Source organism: Lepidothrix coronata, unplaced genomic scaffold (genome assembly GCF_001604755.1).
Source record: "Lepidothrix coronata isolate B3197 unplaced genomic scaffold, Lepidothrix_coronata-1.0 Scaffold25, whole genome shotgun sequence".
NCBI classification, from domain to species: Eukaryota; Metazoa; Chordata; class Aves; order Passeriformes; family Pipridae; genus Lepidothrix; species Lepidothrix coronata.
The window spans coordinates 6,435,586-6,443,865 of NW_016690205.1; positions in this window are offsets into that span (position 1 = coordinate 6,435,586).

The window sequence follows — 8,280 nt, forward strand, 5'->3', positions numbered from 1 at the left end:
TAGGTTGAAAAAGCCCTCCCAGACCATTGAGTCAACCCTGTGCCCAGTCCTCACCTTGTCACCCAGCCCAGAGCACTGAGGGCCACATCCAGTCCTTCCTTGGACACCTCCAGGGATGGGAACTCCACCACCTCCCTGGGCAGCCCCTTCCAACTTCTCAACACCCTTTCCAGGGAGAAATTTCTTCTGGATTCAGGTCAGTGCAGGAAAGGGGGAAACATCCCTGAGGACACCAGGCAAAATCCTGCCACACTCTCCTTTATCCTTTCCTTTGGAAATTACTCACTTTTAGCCAATAGAATGGGAAATATAAATTAGTGACTGTGCCCCAAACTGCCAACATAGAAATTAGAATTACTTAAAACATCATTAAATTATGCTCTAGTGTTTATTCCATTTTGCTCATGATCTCATTTTTCTCTCCATTACAGTCACAGCAATAAATGATTTAATTCCTCCAGCCTGTGCTGCACATAAAGCACTGCCCTTGGAAGCTATGGAATGTGTATGTTAATCAGCTCGGGGGCTGCCTGGGCTGTTCCCAACCCTCTTAATTTGTTTCCTGGTGTCATTCTCGATCACACATCTTTAGAACAGATCACTGTACTCACAGGGGTGGGCAGGCAGTTCCCCTGCCAGGGGGACCTTGGATCAATCTTCTCATTGCAGGTGAAATGTATTTTCTGAATAAATTCCAGGTCTGCTTTGTGTTTTCTGTAACTTTTCCGTTTTGGGAATTAATTAATATTAGTGATTGCAAGAGCAGGTAGAGCTTTGAATCAACATAAAGAAACACTATTGACAAAGTAAATGAAATACAGAACAGGTGTTACTGGGGACAGCCAACTAAAGGATGGGGTGGGTTTTCTAGGGCTCCTAATTCATCACCCTCTGAAAACAAAATTTTGCTCAGTCTCAGACCCAGAGATCTCAAGCAGCATGTTCATAACAGCAGCATTTTCCTGCTGCTTTGCTCTGGGACTGGTGGCTTGTGTTGCTGTTTAGTTTGGTATTGATTTCTTTGTGTTTTAAAATCACCAGGAGCAAATTGTCCCTGAGTGAGTCTCTTAACACGAGCTACACTGTGCCCTGGATGTCCCCGGGTTCAGACACACGAGGTGCTGAAGTGGCTGCTCCTTTCTGGGTTTCTCTCCAACAAACCTAAAAGGATGCTGTGCATGGATTGCAAGACTGATGAATTACAAATATGTGCTCATGTTCTATTCACAGCACAGCACATGTAGCTGCTGTCTTTGAAACAGAGTAATTTGGGGTGTTTGATCGCATATACCCTGACAAAACACTGCAAAAGTCTCACTAGAAGAGCCATAGAGTCACAGAATAGTTTAGGTTGGGAAAGACCTTCTAGATTATTGAGTTCAACTGTTCCACAGCACTGCCAAGGCCACCACCAACTTCTGTCCCAAGCTCCACATCCACAGGGCCTTTAAATCTCTCCAAGAGTAGGGAATCCACCAGTTCTTCGGGAAAACATCCAGCATATTGTAAATCAAGGAGCAACTCTTCCACCTGCCCCTGAGCAGTGAGTAGGGACACCTACTTCTCTTAAATTTTATCAGAAAGCCACCAATTAATAACAAAGACCAGGGACAACGTACCACTGCCCAAAGGCATCTTAACATCTGGAGTTCCCTGTTCCTTTTGACCAGCCTTCAGATCACTTCTTTCCATCTCTGCCACTGAGCAAATACCCGACTGCTTCCCCTGTAAACAAGGATTTTGGGACCCCAGCTGCACTAGGACTTTCCCTGGAGCCAGACACCACTTTGCTCCAAGCTCTCCTTGGCTTCTGACACATCCCAGCCCTTCCAGCTGCTCAGGCTGGAGCAGTGAGGGATTTAATAGACACAGGGATGACTCGATTCTTTCCAGCAGCTGAAACAAAATGGGAAGGGAGCCAGGCAGAGCTGATAATTAGGGAATAAATTCACACTCAATAACAGAGCCCACCAGCAGAAAACCCCAGACAGATCAAGCTGGAATGAGAGAACAGGTTGTTTCATCCTCTCATTTCTTTTATTCACAAAGTAGAAAATTACTCTTCCCCTCAAAACACTCCTTCAAAAAACACTCCCTCCCAAAACTCTGTTCTTGGAGGCGTGGGTGGTGGGAAGAACAGATTCCTTACATCCTCCCCGGGTCACCTTTCCAGCTGGAGGCTGTTTAAAGGTCTCTCCAGGTGAGCTTTGCAGTGACTCTAATGAACAGGAAAGTATAAAATATTTTCTACTCAAATGTAAGAAATGCAGCCCAATTTCAGCTGTGCAGAGCAGGAGGAAACTGCTGGGACAGCCCTGTGCTGGAAGAAGGTCACAGCAGGATACAGAGGTGGAGGAAATGCCCCTCCTGCAGCTCATCCTGCAGCTCCACACCACCCATTTCCCTCAAGTCCACAGGCTTTGGTCATCCTGGAGAACAATCTAGAAACAGAAACCCAGAATGGTTTGGGTGGGAAGGAACATTAAAGCCCATCCACTCCCACCCCCTGCCATGGGCAGAGACACCTCCCACTAGCTCAGGTTGCTCCAAGCCCTGTCCAACCTGGCCTCGGACTCCCATTTTCAAAATTTTCAAATTTTTCAATTTTTTCAAATTTGCTATTTTTCACTACTCAGGTGGGACCTGCTCCATCCCCATGACTGACTCCATCCAGTGACCTCCCATCGAGTTCCTTCATCCCAAACACAATGCAATGACCCACAAATGTGTGCAAGAACGACTTGGCAGCGCATTCAATAATGAGCTTTACTACAATTAATGACTTTCTTTCAATAATTACTTCCCTTGTTTTGAATTAGGAACTGTGAATTTACTGATAAATTGACCCATTTGAAAGATTCATTCCCACTGCAGCTCCTGCAGTTTGGTGCTTTTGAAGTGATTCTTTTTCATGATTTACACCCAGCACTCAGCAGCTCCTGCAGCCCAGGGATGGGAGAAGCCCATTCCCCCCATCCTCAGACCCCAGGATGCAGCAGAGCCTCTCATGGTTTCCAAAGACCAAGGTTAATTACTAATACTTAATTAATGTAATTATTAATCTAAACACTGGCACAGAGAAGCTGTGGCTGCCCCATCCCTGGAAGTGTCCAAGGCCAGGTTGGAGTAACCTGGGCTAGTGGAAGGTGTCCTGCCCGTGGCAGGGGGTGGAGCAGGATGGGCTTTAAGGTCCCTTCCCACCCAAACCATTCCATGATTATGCCATGTGCCACATGCAGCCACACGTGTGCACGCAAAGAGTATTTTACAAATCTCTTTTTCAGCTTTTCCCAGTTCTCAAGTTATCCCAATCCATGTCCTATCTGCCTCCTGTATTTTCTCTTCCTCCCCCATCCCAAGTGTTTGCAGGTGATTTATTACACCCCAGCTTCCACAACAGGAGGAATAAATTCCTGACACAGAGTGTTTTCACAGAGCCTTTCCCGGGTTCAGTGTGAGCTCATTGGGTGTGAAAAGTTAATCCTTTCAAGGCACATTTCCCTGTGTCCCCAAGGAGAGGATCAAGGGCTCTGTGTTTCAGAGCTCACCAATCACTTTAAAAACCATTCCATTCACTATGGATACCTGTGGTGCCTCACTGAATGGAATGGAACCTACCCAGGAATTCCAGGCCCTTTCCCCTTTCTCACTGCCATGGGACACAGCCCATAGGGAGCTGAAGGTCTGTGCCTCCCAAAGCCCCCCTGCACACGGGGAAAGGGAAAAGGAAGGCACAGTTCGGCCTTGCCTTTGAGGCCAATCAATTGTGGGATCAATTAAACAATCTGCTGAGCTATGGGAGCAACGACCTTGCTGACACTCGTTTGCTCCTCCAAGATAATCAGTTTTATTGCCAAACTGCTTGCAGACCCTTCAGGGAAATACATACACTTCACTTAACTCAGAAATGTTTGGGGGTTTTTTTGCTGTTGTTTTATTTAGTTTTGGTTTTAAATCTATTTCACGTTTGCTAATTCATAGATTTTTATTTTATTATATTTCATTTATAACTTATGGCACAGGTTGCCCAGAGAAGCTGTGGCTGCCCCATCCCTGGAAGTGTCCAAGGCCAGATTGGACAGGACTTGGAGTAACTTGGGGTAGTGGAAGGTGTCCCTGCCCATGGCAGGGGGTAGAACAAGATGAGCTTTAAGGTCTCTCCCATCCCAAAGCAGTCTGTGATATCATATTCACTTAATCAGTTTACAAACAGAGATACCTGACTGTGAGACCTTCCATCTGAAATCAATTTTAGGGCACACATGCACTGAAATATCAGATATCTGCGTGTTCACAACCACAGAGCAAAGCACTTTGTTAATCAATTTATTCAGTATTAGTTAGAAGAGACACAGAAATGTTTCTTACCTTCATTTGGCCCTTTCTGCTGCTTTGTTGAAAGCAGGGGATGAGCTGTGAGCTGCAAGCTTTGAATCCTCACAATTTGCTTCTCTGGGATGGAGCTGGATTTGTCCCTGGGAAACAGTTCTCTGTCTCCTGGAAGTCCTTCACCTCCTCCCACCTTTCCATCACGGGTGCTTCTCAGGTTGGATGGAGAGCTCTGGATTTAAGGGGAAGGACTATATTTTAATTTTTCATTTCTCACAGGAATTAGAAGGGAATTGAGGGTTTTTCCACAACTGTTCACTTTTATTGAAGCAAAATGTCCAACACCACAATAAAGCAGGTGAACCTGCACCTCTGAGCACCTCCCAGTGCTGACCCTGCACCTCCCACTTCTGCCCTTGGCCATCACCAAGGAGCTGGACACCAGCACTGGGAGGTGTCTGTGCTGCTGGGAGCTGAAACAGAGGGGTTTTCCTAATTAAATGTCCTGGAAAACTGATGGAACTCTGTAGGTATTGAGAAAGAGAGCAGAGCAAGGAGCTCAAGCACATCCTCTGTGCTCTGGTGATGCTTTATGGGACTTTGCTGGTATATGGAAAGGGCAAAGAAATGACTTCCAAATACCCTGGTACAAAAAAAAGCCCAGTCTTGTTCTCTTTTCTCATTGAACCACAATAAAAGATTAACAATGGAGATGTGATCTCCAGGAAAGGGCCCCTGGGATTTCCATTAAACAGTCTCTAAGCCCAACCAGATCAGCAATAGCAGCACTACTAAACCAGCTCTCTGTGATCTTCACGACAGAGGCTAAAGCCTTCAAGCAACCCACAAGATTAAAGAAATTACTTCCATAAAGCATAATCTGCTCCCCTTCCTGGACCTGGCTTAGCCACACAGTCAATCAGGGAAGAATATTTTCTCCAACTGAGAAAAAAAGTCTTTACAGTGAAACTCCTTTGCAAAAATGAGAATTTTCAGTGATAACAAAATCCAATTTCCTTTGATCTGGCTTCTACAGGACATTTGACTACAGGCTGGTGTTGTAAACCTCTTCTGAACCCTCCCAAGCTCAGGGTGAGCTTGGGCCCTGCCTTCTGATTTCTGTGGCAGGGTGGAGTCCCTCTCCCAGCACCTGCATCTCAATGTCCTGCTCATTCCAGTCACACCCCCCTGAGGGTGCATTAGGTCACAAACTTGACACTTTCTAAACAGCTACAGAGAAAACCTGTTTTTCTGTTATGAAACAAACTCCATTTCAATTTGTCTGAAAGAGTAAGAAATCTACCTGGAAATTATTCCAGGCTGCCATATTCTTGAAGTGTCCACGGCCAGATTGGACGGGGCTTGGAGCAACCTGGGCTAGTGGAAGGTGTCCCTGCCCATGGCAAGGGGTGGGACTGGATGAGTTTAAGGTCTCTTCCCACCCAAACCATTCCATAATTCCACGTTTCTATGCCCTCAAACCACACTGTGCTTTCCACCCGCAGCCACATGTGTTGGAGGTGTCAAGAACTTTCTCCAGGCCACAATATTTCAACCAGATCTGTCCACAGCATCTGGCATTTTCCCTGAGCTGAGCAGCCACCAGTGCCCTCACAGCTCGGCATTCCCAGGGCAAGGGCAGGAGGGAAACAGCCAGGACACTCCATTACAACCAAAGATTAAACATTCCTTCTTCAGGCTGTGAGAAAGATTAATGTGCACAGCTGTTGAATTAGTGCCCGGGTTAATTGAGAACTGGAGAGTTGTACAGTTTCTATATGCATATATGTAGGTATATATGGTATGTAAATTAATAATAATAGAACGATATTTCTTCTAGTCCTAAACAGCAAAGTCACTGTTAATTGTGTTTGGATGTAAAATGGCCTTTACCAAAAAGTCACCTGAAGAATCCCCAGAGAGTGGGGCTGTGCTGTCCTGGTGGCTGACTCTTTGATCCCTTCACTGCCACAGCCAGTGGAATGCAGGGAGAGGGGAGTACCACCAGTTAAAATTTAGGTTTTAAATACCCCTTTCATCCCCACCTGGAGCTGGCTGACTTCAGGCTTGGGTTTGGTGCAGCTCCTTAAAATCTGGTGGCCCAGGGGAGGGTTTGGTGGGAACAGAACTCCACAGCCCCAGGCTGGGCAGAGCCACTTTGCCTCGTCCTTCTTCATCCTCCTGTTTAACCAGAAAAATGAGGCTTCAAATGTCAGGTTTGGAGGCTTTTAAATTATCGCAGTCAAGCTGACCAAGAGAAAAAGAGGGAAGTTGGACACCTGGATCCGCAAAGCCAAGGGGAGAGAACAGTGGTGTTGCTGGGGGGAGACCAGGACATGCCTCTGGCTGGGACATCACTGGTGCTAAAGGCAAAGTAAGAGCATTTTAGGAGGAACAGCAAGATTTTGGGAAAAGGATTATGGAGGAGGGATGCAGGAAAAAGAACTTAACTTAATACACACTTCCAGGTATTGCAGAGGGATAGAAGAATCAACCTAACAGAACTCTCACAGGAGTAAAAGATTCCAGGGATCCAGCTCAGCTGGGAAGGAGCAGCTTGGACAGGAGCAAATCAGAGGGTGAGGGAGATTTTTGCTTCTCCAAGCGGCACAATGACAATAAAAAGGGGCATTACAGGAGAGGGAGGCAAATCTAAAACCCAAAGTTGGAAAACACCTGTTGCCTGGCCTGTGGGGGTTCTTATCCCACGGGGCACTGTGGGAGTTTGGGGCACCAACCTCCATGGCAAGATGGGATACCTAAGCCAAGGAGACTTTCTACTTATGGTAGGATAGAAAGAAGGAAAAATAGTAATTCAGAGAGATGAGAGAAGGTGACAGGCAAGGGCTGCACAAAGAGAAGGGTCTTGGCTCAGCCCTTCACTGTGTCAGGAACAAGGAAACTGAAATTTCCGACTGGAAATCACAGTCCAACCAAAATGAGAAGCAGCACCTTAAAACCAGGGAGCTTTTTCCCTGGAATCTGGCACATTCCACCCCGAGGGAGTGTGAAGAGAAGCAGAGGCACCAGCTGTGAGGAGCAGCTCATCTCCATCACCCCCCTCTTCACCTCCTGCTTAATTGGCTGTGACGGCAGCGATTCCTTGTCTGGGATAAATGAGGTGTCAGTTCTGCAGGACAGGGCTGTGGCAGCAGCTCTGTGATCACCCTCCCAGCAGCAGCCAGGGAAAAACAGCTGTGGAAGTGCTGCAGGAAAGGAGTCTAAAGGCAAAATTTAATTTGCCTTGTACCTCTAATGTCCTTCTCCAACATCCTCTGGTTTGGAATTTAACCATTTGCAAGGCAGGCAGCCAAAACCCCACCAGTGACTGTAAACCCAGAGGACAACTTTGGAAGGTCCCAGATGTGCATATGGGAAACACACACCTGGTTAACACAATGGGAAGACATTTTTGGCTGGAGCTCTCCTGCTCTCAAAGAACAAAAGTAGCTTAAATGGCAAGTCTAGAAAGACCTTGCTAATTAAATGGGTTTATTATTTCCTGAGCTCTGGTTAATCACCCTTTTAAAGTCTCTGTTTGCTAATTGAATGCTTCCCTTTCTATCAGGAGATGAAGAGAACAAGGAGCTGTTGGAAATGTTGATTATCCATGTGGATAAGGACACTGGGCTGCCTAATGAATCTGGGAGATGAGAAATTTATATTTACCCTAAATCACTCATCTGTTTTGTTATCCCTGTTTATGGGGATTTCCCATAGTTCCCTTGGCAGTGGGTTTTATGTGTGAAATGGTCTCCTCAAGACCATTGTCTTGCTCATGGGAGCTGTTGCACTGGGCAAATGTGGGGCAGAATCCCAGAATGATTGGGGTTGGAAAGGACCTTAAAGCTCATCCAGTCCCACCCTCTGCCATGGGCAGGGACACCTTCCCCTACACCAGGTTGCTCCAAGCCCTATCCAATCTGGCCTTGGACACTTCCAGGGATGGGG